At 39.5% G+C, this 16,591-nt stretch overlaps 1 non-coding gene across 1 annotated transcript; it reads left to right on the forward strand.

Annotated features, from left to right (window-relative positions):
• Positions 1–14,289: 14,289 nt before the first annotated feature.
• On the forward strand, positions 14,290–14,360 carry TRNAG-CCC (transfer RNA glycine (anticodon CCC)). The gene has a single exon. It is a non-coding gene; the product is annotated as a tRNA-Gly (tRNA).
• Positions 14,361–16,591: the final 2,231 nt, after the last annotated feature.

Consider the following 16,591-nt stretch of genomic DNA (forward strand, 5'->3'; position numbering starts at 1 on the left):
AAGAGTGTTCTCCCTATGTTGTCTTCTAGGTGGTTTAAAGTTTCAGGTCTTACACTTAGGTCTTTAATGCAACTTGAGTCTATTTTTGTATATGGTGTGAGGAAATGTTCTAATTTTAGGAAAAGGAGTATGTCAAGCCTGTATACTGTCACCCTGCTTATTTAACTTATATGCAGAGTACATCATGAGAAATGCTGGGCTGGATGAAGCATAAACTGGAATCAAGATTGCCAGGAGAAATATCAATAACCTCAGATATGCAGATGACACCACCCTTATGGCAGAAAGTGAAGAAGAACTAAAGAGCCTCTTGATAAAAGTGAAAGAGGAGAGTGAAAAAATTGGCTTAAAGCTCAACATTCAGAAAACAAAGATCACGGCATCCAGTCCCATCATTTCATGGCAAATAGATGGAGAAACAGTGAAAACAGTGGCTGACTTTATATATTTGGCCTCCAAAATCACTGCAGATGGCTATTGCAGCCATGAAATTAAAAGATGCTTACTTCTTGGGAGAAAGGTTATGACCAACCTAGACAGCATATTAAAAAGCAGAGACGTTACTTTGCCAACAAAGTCCATCTAGTGAAGGCTGTGGTTTTTCCAGTGGTCATGTATAGATGTGAGAGTTGGACTGTAAAGAAAGCTGAGCACCGAAGAATTGATGCTTTTGAACTATGGTATTGGAGAAGACTCTTGAGAGTCCCTTGGACTGCAAGGAGATCCAAGCAATCAATCCTAAAGGAAATCAGTCCTGAATATCCATTGGAAGGACTGATGTTGAAGCTGAATGGACTGACATTGAAACTCCCATACTTTGGCCACCTGATGCACAGAACTGACTCATTTGAAAAGACCCTGATGCTGGGAAAAATTGAAAGCAGGAGGCAAAGGGGACAACAGAGGATGAGATGGTTGATGAGATGTCCATCACTGACTCAATGGACATGAGTTTAAGTAAACTCTGGGAGTTGGTGGTGGACAGGGAAGCCTGGTGTGTTGCAGTCCATGGGGTTGCAAAGAGTCAGACAAGACCGAGCGACTGAACTGAACATGTAGCTGTCCAATTTCCTAGCACCACATATTGAAGAGACTGACTTTTCTCCATTGTATATTCTTGCCTCTTTAGTTGTGGATTAATTGACCATGCATACTACTACTACTACTACTAAGTCGCTTCATTTGTGTCCGACTCTGTGTGATGCCACAGATGGCAGCCCACTAGGCTTCCCCGTCCCTGGGATTCTCCAGGCAAGAACACTAGAGTGCGTTGCCATTTCCTTCTCCAATGCATGAAAGTGAAAAGTGAAAGTGAAGTCGCTCAGTTGTGTGGGTTTATTTCTCTGTTCTCTATACTGTTCCATTGATCTACGTGTGTGTTTTTGTGTCAGTATGATGCTGTTTTGATTCCTGTAACTTTGTTATATAGTCTTAAGTCTGGGAGGGTAATACTTTCAGCTTTGTTCTTTTTCATTTGATTTTTTTTCCCCTACAAATATGTCCAAAAGTTGTATTCTAAAGAGGCCAATGTTCTTTCTGATACAAAATAATTTTCTACAGTGTGTAACTAGAAATCAAGTTCTTAAGCAATTTTTAAAAAGTGATTTTGTTTTACAGATGTAAAGGATAAGTTGTATCTGAGATGGATATGTTGGAGAGAATGGATTATAAGGAGCTAGATACACATGCCTCCTACCAGACTGTGTAGACTGCTGGCTGTGGTGAGTGCTACATGTTTTACGTTTAGACATGAAGTCTATGTGTGTCAAAACCAGATGTTACGAGAGCATGCTCTTTCCTAATGCTGGCTAGTGACTAGAAGTTGTTTAGATGGTGATTAAGAGAGCCCCTGCTGAGCCCTCCCAGAAGAAGAGATACCATACGTTGTTTTAAACAATATAATTGCGGCTGAGAGTTTTGGCTGTATTTGGGAAGCCACCAGCTCTCATGAAAGAAGCTGTGTGGTGCTACAACTTGATGAGAACTGCCTCTCAAGCTGAGTTTGAAGAGGCAGCAGATGGTCTTTCTGTGCCATATGAGGGTCAGTTACACTCTCAATCAGCTTTCAGAAAGAACTGAGCTGCTGTTGCTGTTCGTGCAGGTTTTCATGATACATGCAAGGCGTTTACCATGGAAATAGATTCCTACTCCACATTACTCTTAACTGTAGTGACCCCTGAGCACTGGGAAGTTTTGAGTGCTTACTTTGCACACTGTAATAGGTATTTGCAGATACAACATAACCTAATCTATATCTTATGGTAACTTTATGTGAGAGTACTGTATTATCTCCATCTTACAGAAGAGAAAATGCCAAGGCTTAGAGATGTTTAGTTTCTTGCTCACAGTCACAGGATAATTAAATAGCAAATCTGTGTTTCCATCCCAAACCTGTGCAACTCAAAAGCTTGAGCACCAGCTTCAGTATGAAATAGCTTTGCCTTCTTGTATAAGGTTCCGCACTTATTCACCCAGTTCATAAATATTTATTGAACAGGTACTGGGGGTCACAAAAGAGTCAGACACAACCTCGTGACTGAACAGCAATAACTGGGCTTAATGCTGAGGGTAGACCAGTAAACCAAAAAGACATGGTCTCGATATGAAAAATATATGTGAACAGTGATGATGGCAATTAAGTGAAAATTACATGAGTTACCATTTAAATGTATGTGTGACAAAGGCTGTGATAAAAAACTAACCTAAGTAGTTATTAGCCTCAAAAGCAGGGCAAAGAACATGCCTTGCAGAGGTGTAGTGTGGTACAAGCCCAGAGAGAGGAAATGGCTGGTTGAAAATCAGAAACCCGAGGCAGGGAGGCCGATGTTGCTAGGCCAAGGGGAGCTAGGCAGAATGGCGAAAGAGGAGCTTGATGAAGCAGGCAGGGCTGTGTTCAAGGAGAGCCTAGACTACACATGTGGCAGAGAAAAGCACAGACCTGTTCCCCAATGGCACCTATTAGATATTCTGGAAGGTTGAAAGCTGCTGAGGGTTCTGATTTTCTTTTTAAAATAATTTTGTAAATATAATTGTTAACAATGTATTAAAGACATTTTACATAGGACTAACCTATTTTATCCTTCCTTATAGAAATTAATGCAGAATCAAGTGCTCAAAATGTCATCAATAGTTAGGAAATCAATTAAGACATATTTTCCAGAATAGTGAGTTGCAAACCATAATTTGTAGCTTATTAAACAGACTGTGTATATGAGCTATGCCATTTGGGATGATCAAATTGCAGATAATTGGAATATAATTAAATACCTTAAAAATTAAAACTTATAGTAACATAGTTTACTTTTCTCTGAGTCTTCCAGTCAAATATAGCATCTTACTGGGTAGGCCCTTGCATTATCTCCTTCAGCTTCTGCCAACTTTCTGCTAGAACCACAACTGATGGCATGAGAAAACAAAACCTATCAAACAAATAAGACGTTTACCTAAAATTAAACACAGACATTTCTGGAAGCCCTGCAGTTTGAAAACCCTCCAGTTAATCACTGTTCATTGAACACCAATCAAGTACTGTGTTAAGCATTTCATACGTTTTGTTTTTTATGCTTTATAATCCTTCTAACAACTTGGCCAACTAGGACCTTTAAATTTCTATTTTAAAGGATAAATCTGAATGCTAATAATTTAAGTAATGTATCCAAGATCACACAGCTCATCAGAGGTGAACGTGGACTCTGGAGGTGCCTGTGCCTTTAACCACAAGGTTTCATGGCTTCTCTCCCTAAGAGCTCCAAGGTGTCACTGAAGATCCCTTAAACAGAAGCACTAAAACCTTCTTTTGTCCCACTTGCCAGTCTCACTTATTCCTAGTGAATACTGTTTTCACTTATCTCAATATAAATGCTAACTTATTCTCCAGGGAGACAGTTATACATGTTTGAGCATCAACTATCGCTAACCTGCCTTTCCCTTTCCTTTCCTCCATTTTCCATTTCTAGAAAGACCTTGCTCACCTTCTTCTCTGAAGGGTTGCAGCTCAAATGTGGCCTACAGTCTTCTTAACTGAGGCTCAATTACCCCCCAAGTGGTCTTGATCCATGTATAACATACCTCTGTGCTAAGTCCAGATGCTGGGTAAATACCATCTGGTCTCATAACTCTGGGTCAATTTTCTGCAGATAATGGATCAGAAAAGGATCTGGGTCACCTTTTCTGCAGATAATGGGTGGAGCTGAGTCTTGACTGGTCTCATTCAGTAGAGGGACGCTACAGGATGCCAGGGACATGCCAGGTTTTGAGAAAAAGCTCAGCAGATAGTACATGAGATAGTTTCAGACAGATCGTTGGAGCCAAGGTGTATCCATGCCACAGGTATTTTCCTGTAGGTATATGAGCAATCCTGCAAGGCAGACCAGTTTAGGAAGAGAATTGCCAAGCTTCCCTAGAGTGCTGGTCTGTGCCTCATGTTCCAGCCCATACCTGAGATTCTATAATGTCTGCACCATTTCCTAACCATGTCAGTATAACACCTTGGACATAAGTCAGGAGACTGCATGAACCATCATAATAAAATGTTTCTGTTACATGAGGAGCATTTGAAGATGCAGAGTTTGAATGAAAAAGTATTAACTCTCTCTGGGTAACTCCAAAAAACTTTCACAAAGGAAAGTATTAGAGGACTTTTTGTGCTAGGCTGATGGGGGAAGGTGGACATAGAGGGAGAAAAAAGAATATAAAGAATTATATATTCATGAAAGAATATAACTTAGGAAACTGAACAGACATGGAATTGTTGATATAAATTAATCTGTTGGTAGAGACAGTGTGAGATATTTTGTGGTGAGCCTTCCTGGTGGTCACTGCATATGTTCCTTGGGTGGCAAAGAGACATGATTTATTAAGAGCATGTAGGAGGTCCTGAGGGCTTCCCAACTGGTACTAGTGGTAAAGAACCTACCTTCCAATGCAGGAGACCTAAGAAATGTGGGTTCAATCCCTGGGTTGGGAAGATCTCCTGGAGGAGAGCATGGCAATGCATTCCAGTATTCTTGCCTGGAGAATTACCATGGACAGAGGAGCCTAGCAGGTTACATCTGTAGAGTCGCAAAGAGTCAAGACACGACCGAAGTGACTTATCATGCATGCTGGAGGTCCTGAACCACCAAAAAGTTTGGGGTGTATTCCTTTCTCCAGTCTCTGCTCGGGACCTATTCTCTTCCCACTCTCACACAGTAGAAAACCAGGGATTTTAAAGTCAAGAGATTATTAGCCTATGACCATGGTCATTCTTTAACAAGAAAAAAAAATTAACTCGATAGCATTCTTGTCAGATCTCTATAGCATTCTTGTCAAGGATATATTACTTCTCACTTGGGTTAATAACCTTCCCACCCCCTTGAATATTGTCACCTCAGACTCCCTCACACCTCACCTGACCGGCCGCATTCTCACCAAGGTTACTTGTGATAGCCTCATTCCTAAATCCAGGGACTCCTGTCAACCCAAATGGTATTGCGTGCTCTGCAGCTTGGTCACTCTCAACACTTTTCATCTTTCTTTGAAATGTTCCTGCCATTTCCTCCCTTTACTATTCATGGTACACTGTCTCTAGGCTTTCTGGAAGACATCTACCTGTTTGCATTTATAGCACCTGTTTTTTCCCCTCTGAGAATACTCCCTCCTTCTCCAAACCCAACCAACATAGTTGCAAGGGAATGGGATGGCTCTTGCCCAAGTGAGCTGGTCCAGCAGTAGGACTCTGACCCAAGTGAGACTAATCACCGTTTTTGTATTGGAGAGAGGACAGGTACTGGGGGGAAGCAGTTTCAGGGTGACTTTGAGTAAGAGTCTCTCACTGGATATCTGAATTCTCAGATACAAAGGGCAGGAAGTGGTGGTAAGTGTCTTACTGTGTGCACGAGAGAAACAGGTCCTTAATGAGACAATGAAAGATAAAGCAGACACAGAGAATGGAGAGGCCGAGAAAAGTAACTGCTGATGTTTGAAATTGGACTTGCTTCTCATTGTGAGCCCTTGGTTTCTTCTTCCCAGTGCTAGCAAGGGAAGAATGTGAAGGTTTTGAGTCAGGGCATCATGGACAATGGGAAAAGCCTAGTGTCGCTGCAATAATGACACCTAAGGATTTAAGGAGGAAGTCCTTGAAAGTAAGTCAAAGTACTCTTTGTGGAAAAAGTGGGATGAATGAACCCAAACCAAATAGAAACAGCAGCTTTCCCCCACGCAAAAGCCATGTCCAGATTTTCTTTTGTAATATTAATCAATATGTTTATTGAGAGCCTAATTAAGAGAAACTTTAATTAAACTTCCCTGATAGCTCAGTTAGTAAAGAATCCACCTGCAATGCAGAAGACTCTAGTTCGATTTCTGAGTTGGGAAGATCCGCTAGAGAAGGGATAGACTACCCACTCCAGTATTCTTGGGCTTCCCTTGTGGCTCAGCTGGTGAAGAATCTGACTGCAGTGTGGGAGACTTGGGTTCCATCCCTGGGTTGGGAAGATCCCCTGGAGAAGGGAAAGGCTACCCACTCCAGTATTCTGGCCTGGAGAATTCCACTGACTGTATAGTCCATGGGGTCTCAAAGAGTTGGACATGACTGAGTGACTTTCGCTTTCACTTAATGAAGCTTTACAATATTTGCAGACATATAAAATAAAGCTAATTAATATTCAGTTAAGGCAATAAATCTTTTAAAGAGACACATCTTTGTTGAGGACTGGCTCACCATTCACAATGAAAGATAATTTATGTTTTATTTGAATATTTTCATAAAATAAGACCATTTCAGTGATTTGTTCACTATTTTGAGTTGATTAATTTATAATTGTAGCCATAAAACATTACTACTCTTCACATGAGTGCTAGGTCACTTCAGTCATGTTGGACTCTTTGCTACCTTTGGACTGTAGCCAGACAGGCTCCTCTGTCCATGGGATTCTCCAGGCAAGAATGCTGGAGTGGGTTGCCATCTCCTACTCCAGGGCCTCTTCCCCACCCAGTGACTTAACCTGCATCTCTTGCACCCTGCATCGGCAGGTGGGTCTTACCACTATGCCACCTGAAGCGCCCAGTACTCTTTAACGTTGGACTAAGCCTGCCACGTGGGCTTCCCAGGTGGTGTGGTGGTGAAGGATCTGCCTGCCAATCCAAGAGACGTAAGAGATGCTGGTTTGATCCCTGGATGGGGAAGATGCCTTGGAGTAGGAAATGACAACCCACTCCACTATTGTTGCCTGGAAAATTCCATGAACAGAGGAGTCTGGTGGGCTACAGTACAAGGGGCTGCAAAGCATCAGACGTGACTGAGCACACACACACAAAGACACACAGACACACCCCTACCATGTAACATAATTGCAAATCAGAGGCTCAAACACAGTCCAGTCAGCTTGTGGCAGGAGCTTGCACAGTACTTTTGAGAACTTTGGATTTGAATTTCTTTTTATTTTATTTTATTTTTAAACTTTACAAATTGTATTAGTTTTGCCAAATATCAAAATGAATCTGCCACAGGTATACATGTGTTCGCCATCCTGAACCCTCCTCCCTCCCCATACCATCCCTCTGGGTCATCCCAGTGCACTAGCCCCAAGCATCCAGTATCGTGCATCGAACCTGGACTGGCAACTCGTTTCTTACATGATATTATACATGTTTCAATGCCATTCTCCCAAATCTTCCCACCCTCTCCCTCTCCCACAGAGTCCATAAGACTGTTCTATACATCAGTGTCTCTTTTGCCATCTTGTACACAGGGTTATTGTTAGCATCTTTCTAAATTCCATATATATGCATTAGTATACTGTATTGGTGTTTTTCTTTCTGGCTTACTTCACTCTGTATAATAGGCTCCAGTTTCATCCACCTCATTAGAACTGATTCAAATGTATTCTTTTTAATGACTGAGTAATACTCCATTGTGTATATGTACCACAGCTTTCTTATCCATTCATCTGCTGATGGGCATCTAGGTTGCTTCCATGTCCTGGCTATTATAAACAGTGCTGCGATGAACATTGGGGTACACGTGTCTCTTTCCCTTCTGGTTTCCTCAGTGTGTATGCCCAGCAGTGGGATTGCTGGATCATAAGGCAGTTCTATTTCCAGTTTTTTAAGGAATCTCCACACTGTTCTCCATAGTGGCTGTACTAGTTTGCATTCCCACCAACAGTGTAAGAGGGTTCCCTTTTCTCCATACCCTCTCCAGCATTTATTGCTTATAGACTTTTGGATGGCAGCCATTCTGACTGACGTGAAATGGTACCTCATAGTGGTTTTGATGTGCATTTCTCTGATAATGAGTGATGTTGAGTATCTTTTCATGTGTTTGTTAGCCATCTGTATGTCTTCTTTGGAGAAATGTCTATTTAGTTCTTTGGCCCATTTTTTGATTGGGTCATTTATTTTTCTGGAGTTGAGCTGTAGGAGTTGCTTGTATATTTTTGAGATTAGTTGTTTGTCAGTTTCTTCATTTGCTATTATTTTCTCCCATTCTGAAGGCTGCCTTTTCACCTTGCTAATAGTTTCCTTTGATGTGCAGAAGCTTTTAAGTTTAATTAGGTCCCATTTGTTTATTTTTGCTTTTATTTCCAATATTCTGGGAGGTGGGTCATAGAGGATCCTGCTGTGATGTATGTCAGAGAGTGTTTTGCCTATGTTCTCCTCTAGGAGTTTTATAGTTTCTGGTCTTACATTGAGATCTTTAATCCATTTTGAGTTTATTTTTGTGTATGGTGTTAGAAAGTGTTCTAGTTTCATTCTTTTACAAGTGGTTGACCAGTTTTCCTAGCACCACTTGTTAAAGAGATTGTCTTTAATCCATTGTATATTCTTGCCTCCTTTGTCAAAGATAAGGTGTCCATATGTGCGTGGATTTATCTCTGGGCTTTCTATTTTGTTCCATTGATCTATATTTCTGTCTTTGTGCCAGTACCATACCGTCTTGATGACTGCGGCTTTGTAGTAGAGCCTGAAGTCAGGTAGGTTGATTCCTCCAGTTCCATTCTTCTTTCTCAAGATCGCTTTGGCTATTCGAGGTTTTTTGTATTTCCATTCATATTGTGAAATTATTTGTTCTAGCTCTGTGAAGAATACCGTTGGTAGCTTGATAGGGATTGCACTGAATCTATAAATTGCTTTGGGTAGTATACTCATTTTCACTATATTGATTCTTCCAATCCATGAACATGGTATATTTCTCCATCTTTTAGTGTCCTCTCTGATTTCTTTCACCAGTGTTTTATAGTTTTCTATGTATAGGTCTTTAGTTTCTCTAGGTAAATATATTCCTATGGAATTGTTTCCTTAATTTCTCTTTCTATTTTCTCATTATTAGTGTATAGGAATGCAAGGGATTTCTGTGTGTTGATTTTATATCCTGAAACTTTACTATAATCATTGATTAGTTCTAGTAATTTTCTGGTGGAGTCTTTAGGGTTTTCTATGTAGAGGATCATGTCATCTGCAAACAGTGAGAGTTTTACTTCTTCTTTTCCAATTTGGATTCCTTTTACTTCTTTTTCTGTTCTGATTGCTGTGGCCAAAACTTCCAAAACTATGTTGAATAGTAATGGTGAAAGTGGGCACCCTTGTCTTGGTCCTGACTTTAGAGGGAATGCTTTCAATTTTTCACCATTGAGGATAATGTTTGCTGTGGGTTTGTCATATATAGTTTTTATTATATTGAGGTATGTTCCTTCTATTCCTGCTTTCTGGAGAGTTTTTATCATAAATGGATGTTGAATTTTGTCAGAAGCTTTCTCTGCATCTATTGAGATAATCATATGGTTTTTATTTTTCAATTTGTTAATGTGGTGTATTACATTGATTGACTTGAGGATATTAAAGAATCCTTGCATCCCTGGGATAAAGCCCACTTGGTCATGGTGTATGATCTTTTTAATGTGTTGTTGGATTCTGATTGCTAGAATTTTGTTAAGGATTTTTGCATCTATGTTCGTCAGTGATATTGGCCTGTAGTTTTCTTTTTTTGTGGCATCTTTGTCAGGTTTTGGTATTAGGGTGATGGTGGCTTCATAGAATGAGTTTGGAAGTTTACCTACCTCTGCAATTTTCTGGAAGAGTTTGAGCAGGATAGGTGTTACCTCTTCTCTAAATTTTTGGTAGAATTCAGCTGTGAAGCCATCTGGACCTGGGCTTTTGTTTGCTGGAAGATTTTTGATTACAATTTCAATTTCCATGCTTGTGATGGGTCTGTTAAGATTTTCTATTTCTTCCTGGTCGAGTTTTGGAAAGTTGTACTTTTCTAAGAATTTGTCCATTTCTTCCACGTTGTCCATTTTATTGGCATATAATTGTTGATAGTAGTCTCTTATGATCCTTTGTATTTCTGTGTTTTCTGTTGTGATCTCTCCAGTTTCATTTCTAATTTTATTAATTTGATTTTTCTCCCTTTGTTTCTTGATGAGTCTGGCTAATGCTTTGTCAATTTTATTTATCATTTCAAAGAACCAGCTTTTGGCTTTGTTGATTTTTGTTATGGTCTCTTTTGTTTCTTTTGCATTTATTTCTGCTCTAATTTTTAAGATTTCTTTCCTTCTACTAACCCTGGGGTTCTTCATTTCTTCCTTTTCTAGTTGCTTTAGGTGTAGAGTTAGGTTATTTATTTGACTTTTTTCTTGTTTCTTGAGGTATGCCTGTATTGCTATGAATTTTCCCCTTAGGACTGCTTTTACAGTGTCCCACAGGTTTTGGGTTGTTGTGTTTTCATTTTCATTCGTTTCTATGCAAATTTTGATTTCTTTTTTGATTTATTCTGTGATTTGTTGGTTATTCAGCAGCGTGTTGTTCAGCCTCCATATGTTGGAATTTTTAATAGTTTTTCTCCTGTAATTGAGATCTAATCTTACTGCATTGTGGTCAGAAAAGATGCTTGGAATGATTTCTATTTTTTTGAATTTACCAAGGCTAGATTTATGGCCCAGGATGTGATCTATCCTGGAGAAGGTTCCATGTGCGCCTGAGAAAAAGGTGAAATTCATTGTTTTGGGATGAAATGTCCTATAGATATCAATTAGGTCTAACTGGTCTATTGTATCGTTTAAAGTTTGTGTTTCCTTGTTAATTTTCTGTTTAGTTGATCTATCCATAGGTGTGAGTGGGGTATTAAAGTCTCCCACTATTATTGTGTTATTGTTAATTTCTCCTGTCATACTTGTTAGCATTTGTCTTACATACTGTGGTGCTCCCATGTTGGGTGCATATATATTTATAATTGTTATATTTTCTTCTTGGATTGATCCTTTGATCATTATGTAGTGACCATCTTTGTCTCTTTTCACAGCCTTTGTTTTAAAGTCTATTTGATCTGATATGAGTATTGCTACTCCTGCTTTCTTTTGGTCCCTATTTGCATGGAAAATCTTTTTCCAGCCCTTCACTTTCAGTCTGTATGTGTCCCCTGTTTTGAGGTGGGTCTCTTGTAGACAACATATGTAGGGGTCTTGTTTTTGTATCCATTCAGCCAGTCTTTGTCTTTTGGTTGGGGCATTCAACCCATTTACGTTTAAGGTAATTACTGATAAGTATGATCCCGTTGCCATTTACTTTATTGTTTGGGGTTCGAATTTATACACCATTTTTGTGTTTCCTGTCTAGAGAATATCCTTTAGTATTTGTTGGAGAGCTGGTTTGGTGGTGCAGAATTCTCTCAGCTTTTGCTTGTCTGAAAAGCTTTTGATTTCTCCTTGGTATTTGAATGAGATCCTTGCTGGATACAGTAATCTGGGCTGTAGGTTATTTTCTTTCATCACTTTAAGTATGTCTTGCCATTCCCTCCTGGCTTGAAGAGTTTCTATTGAAAGATCAGCTGTTATCCTTATGGGAATTCCCTTGTGTGTTATTTGTTGTTTTTCCCTTGCTGCTTTTAATATTTGTTACTTGTGTTTGATCTTTGTTAATGTGATTAATATGTGTCTTGGGGTGTTTCACCTTGCGTTTATCCTGTTTGGGACTCTCTGGCTTTCTTGGACTTGGGTGATTATTTCCTTCCCCATTTTAGGGAAGTTTTCAACTATTATCTCCTCAAGTATTTTCTCATGGTCTTTCTTTTTGTCTTCTTCTTCTGGGACCCCTATGATTCGAATGTTGTAGCATTTAATATTGTCCTGGAGGTCTCTGAGATTGTCCTCATTTCTTTTAATTCATTTTTCTTTTATCCTCTCTGATTCATTTATTTCTACCATTCTATCTTCTAATTCACTAATCCTATCTTCTGCCTCTGTTATTCTACTATTTGTTGCCTCCAGAGTGTTTTTAATTTCATTTATTGCATTATTCATTATATATTGACTCTTTTTTATTTCTTCTAGGTCCTTGTTAAACCTTTCTTGCATCTTCTCAATCCTTGTCTCCAGGCTATTTATCTGTGAATCCATTTTGATTTCAAGATTTTGGATCAATTTCACTATCATTATTTGGAATTCTTTATCAGGTACATTCCCTATCTCTTCCTCTTTTGTTTGGTTTGGTGGGCATTTATCCTGTTCCTTTATCTGCTGGGTATTCCTCTATCTCTTCATCTTGCTTAAATTGCTGAGTTTGGGGTGTCCTTTCTGTATTCTGGCAGTTTGTGGAGTTCTCTTTATTGTGGCGTTTCCTTGCTGTGTGTGGGTTTGTACAGGTGGCTTGTCAAGGTTTCCTGGTTAGGGAAGCTTGTGTTGGTGTTCTGGTGGGTGGAGCTGTATTTCTTCTCTCTGGAGTGCAATGAAGTGTCCAGTAATGAGTTATGAGATGTCTATGGTTTTGGGGTGACTTTGGGCAGCCTGTATCTTGAAGCTCAGGGCTGTGTTCCTGTGTTGCTGGAGAATTTGCTTGGTATGTCTTGCCCTGGAACTTGTTGGCCCTTGCGTGGTGCTTGGTTTCAGTGTCAGTATGGAGGAGTTTGATGAGCTCCTGTCAATTAAATGTTCCTTAGAGTCAGGAGTTCCCTGGAGTCAGGGTTTGGACTTAAGCCTCCTGCTTCCAGTTATTGGTCTTATTTTTACAGTAGTTTCAAAACTTCTCCTTCTATACAGCACCATTGATAAAACATCTACTTTAAAGATGAAAAGTTTCTCTACCATGAGGGTCACCCAGAGAGGTTCACAGTGTTACATGGAGAAGAGAAGAGGGAGGAGGGAGTTAGAGGTGACCCGAATGAGATGAGGTGGAATCAATAGTGGAGAGAGTGGGCTAGCCAATAATCACTTCCTTATGTGCACTCCACAACTGGACCACTCAGAGATGTTCACGGAGTTATACAGAGAAGAGAAGAAGGAGGAAGGAGACAGAGGTGACCAGAAGGATAAAAGGGGGGAATGAAAAGGAGGGAGACAGATCCAGCCAGTAATCAGCTCCCTAAGTGTTCTCCACTGTCTGGAACACACAGAAATTCACAGAGTTGGGTAGAGTAGAGAGGGATTAGGGAGGAGACACAGGGGACCTGGGTGGAGAAAAAGGAGAGTCCACAGGGAGAGAGAGCAGTTAAGCCAGTAATCTCGTTCCCTAGTGAAAAATGGCTCCTGAAGATTGGGTTCTTAAAGGTACAAAATTGGTAACAAATACATGAAAGCAAAAATTAAAAATCTAGAGTAGAGTTTGGAATTTTAAAAATACATATATTTGAATTTCTTTAGTGCGCTTTCACTCTCTAGGAGCTTATAGAACCTACCACACCCAATTAGGATTCCGCAAGTTTCCTTCAACCAGTTGAGTTACCTGTCTATCATCTAAAGGCTTTTATTTTTAAGCTTCTGTAGAAATTTCAAAGTATTGGCATAAATGAAGAGATTGGGGCTCATTCACGCTATGCAAATTAGACATGATCACATAACCATGCCTGTACTCTCGCCAATGCAACAGGGACCTTCTATCGCCTGTATTTTTCTTTATTGTTTTCTTTTCTTTTCTCCTTCTTTGTCCTCTTCTTTTTCCTCCTGTTCCTTCTTTTCCTTCTCCTCCTCTTTTTCTTCTTAACAGATCAATTAAAAAGATAAACCTCCTACCCAAAGATTTAACATATAAGCAGATATTCTCTGATAGAAATGGGAGTTGACAACGAAGCCTCACTCTCTTCTCTGGCAACTTCTTGGTCTTAGAAAGTGAAAGTGAAGCCATTCAGTCGTGTCTGACTCTTTGTGACCCCATGGACTGTAGCCTGCCAGGTTCCTTCATCCATGGAATTTTCCAGGCAAGAGTACTGTAGTGGGTTGCCATTTCCTTCTCCAGGGGATCTTACCAATCCAGGGATCGAATCCAAGTCTCCTGCATTGCAGGCAGACACTTAACCTTCTGAGCCACCAGCAAACTGGCAAAGCATTGGTGGTTCAGTGGTAGAATTCTCGCCTCCCACGTGGGAGACCTGGGTTCAATTCCCGGCCAATGCATAGTGTCCAGGTGCTTTTCTTGGTCTTAATTAGCAGAAAACACTATATGGGCTAGTTTCTAATCAATCAATCAGAAATATCTATCTTGTATTCTGCCTGTCAAAATGAGACATTATATAACACTTAATGTATATTCAAGACAAAATATAATCAAGCATTCTGATCTTTACCATATTGATAAGCAAGAAATGATGTAGCAACTACATTTTCAATTTGTATCTTCCTAATTATCAGTATGAAAGAATGTAGTTTAATAATTTTTTAACATTGGTGCATTTTATCTTTAAATTATCCATTTTTGTCATTTACTTATATTTCTGTTGGTTTATTTGTCTTTCATCTTCTTGGTGCAAAGGAGCAGATTAAAGAGTGTAGACATGAATGCTTCATGTATTATATATGTTGTAAATCATTTTCCTTGAGCTATAATGTCTAAAGAATACATTTTCAATGCAGGAAATGTGAGTTCGAACCCTGGGTCAGGAAGATCCCCCGGAGAAGGAAATGGCGACCTATTCCAGTATTCTTGCTTGGAAAATCCCATAGACAGAAAAGCCTGCTAAGTCACATCAGTCGTGTCCAACTCTGTGCGACCCCATAGACGGCAGCATGGGCTACAATCCATGGGATTGCCAGGAGTAGGACGTGACTGAGCCACTAAACAACAATAGAATGATTTAACTGAATAAAGAAGGAGGGGTCCCAATTAAAGAATAGAAATATCTGCTTTTGTTTCAGAGGAAGATCTGGATTTGAATCCTGACTTCTCCCTGTACTGTCTTATTTTTTGGAAGTTTTCCAAATCTCTCTGAGCTTGTGTTTCTCTTAGACAGAGAAGGTGTATATTATTAATTTTGAAAGGATTAAATGAGATAACACAAAGGAAAGCACTATAGGATTATCAAAGTGCCATTCAAATTTAAGTGGCCCTTTGTAACTACACGCATGCTCTTGAATAGCACTTGGTGTGTCCCTCAGCCTGAAATAGACATAACCACTATCTTTTCTCCAAGCAAACGATTCTACATTTAAAACTTGGGTGATCTTAAGCATTAAGCCTCAGGTCATTGTTTGTAATCTTGTCTTTTTCCATAACTGACAGCATAATATACACATTGAGGGGCTTGCTTAACTTTTCCCTTTTGTTCGATAAGTATAGCCTCTTTTGTGAAATGACCCACTCATTTAATGAACTCTATTCTTCAGTCTAAAATGCACTTTGTATCAGTTTGCCTATTTGTTACCAAAAATCCATTCCTGTTATTTCCCTGCTCTATATTTCAGAGGATTATATTTTCCAAGCTTCCTTCCTTGATGACTTTGTTTACCACATCTTCTGTAATTAAAAAACAAAACTTCATTCAAAGTGTATATAATTAAATTTATAGCCTCAAGATTTTTTTTTAATTTAAGAAAGATTTTAACTTATATAAGAATATGAAAATATTCTCTATGTGTTATAGTACATTTTATAGCATTAAAAAAGTAATTTCATCTATCTAGATTTTGTTTCTGAGTGTGATGTGAGATATTTATATTTTGCTCCCAAATACCATTATAAATAAACAGTCCCAATACTATCTGTTGAATAATTGAATAATATATTCCTTTCTCACCAACTTGAAAGCCACCTTCTGCATACACTAAACTGGCATATATACATTGACTGTCTTGTTCTATTTCAATGACCTCTTCATCTGTGGCTATGCATCTTTACACCTTTTATGTTACCAAACATTCAGATGTCTTGTTTTCGAGGCTCTGAAGCATGTAAGTAAATGGCTTGTTCCATCATCAAGTTCCACTATCAAACCTTTGGCATCGCTGCTGTTGTTTCGCCTCTACATCCTGTCCAACTCTTTTGCAACCTCATGAACGATAGCCCTCCAGGCTCCTCAATCCATGGAAATTCCCAGGCAAGAATACTGGAGTGGGTTGCCATTTCCTCTCCAGGGGATCTTCCCGACCCAGGGATTGAACCTGTGTCTCCTGCACTGGCAGGCAGGTTCGTTACCACTGAGCCACCTGGGAAGTCCTAGCACTGCTACTACTGTAGTATTAATACTCTAGTTTAGTTACTACATAAGGTTACAGTAACGCTTAATATCTGCTAGAACGTGTGTGCCCTCACCGACTTCAGATCTGGCCCCAGAGAAGAATGAAAATCTTTTCAAGTAGTTACCCCACAGACGAAGAACTGATTTTCACAATACCTGCCCAGTTATATTTCA

The sequence above is a fragment of the Bos javanicus genome, chromosome 28, assembly GCF_032452875.1.
Source record: "Bos javanicus breed banteng chromosome 28, ARS-OSU_banteng_1.0, whole genome shotgun sequence".
Taxonomy (NCBI): Eukaryota; Metazoa; Chordata; class Mammalia; order Artiodactyla; family Bovidae; genus Bos; species Bos javanicus.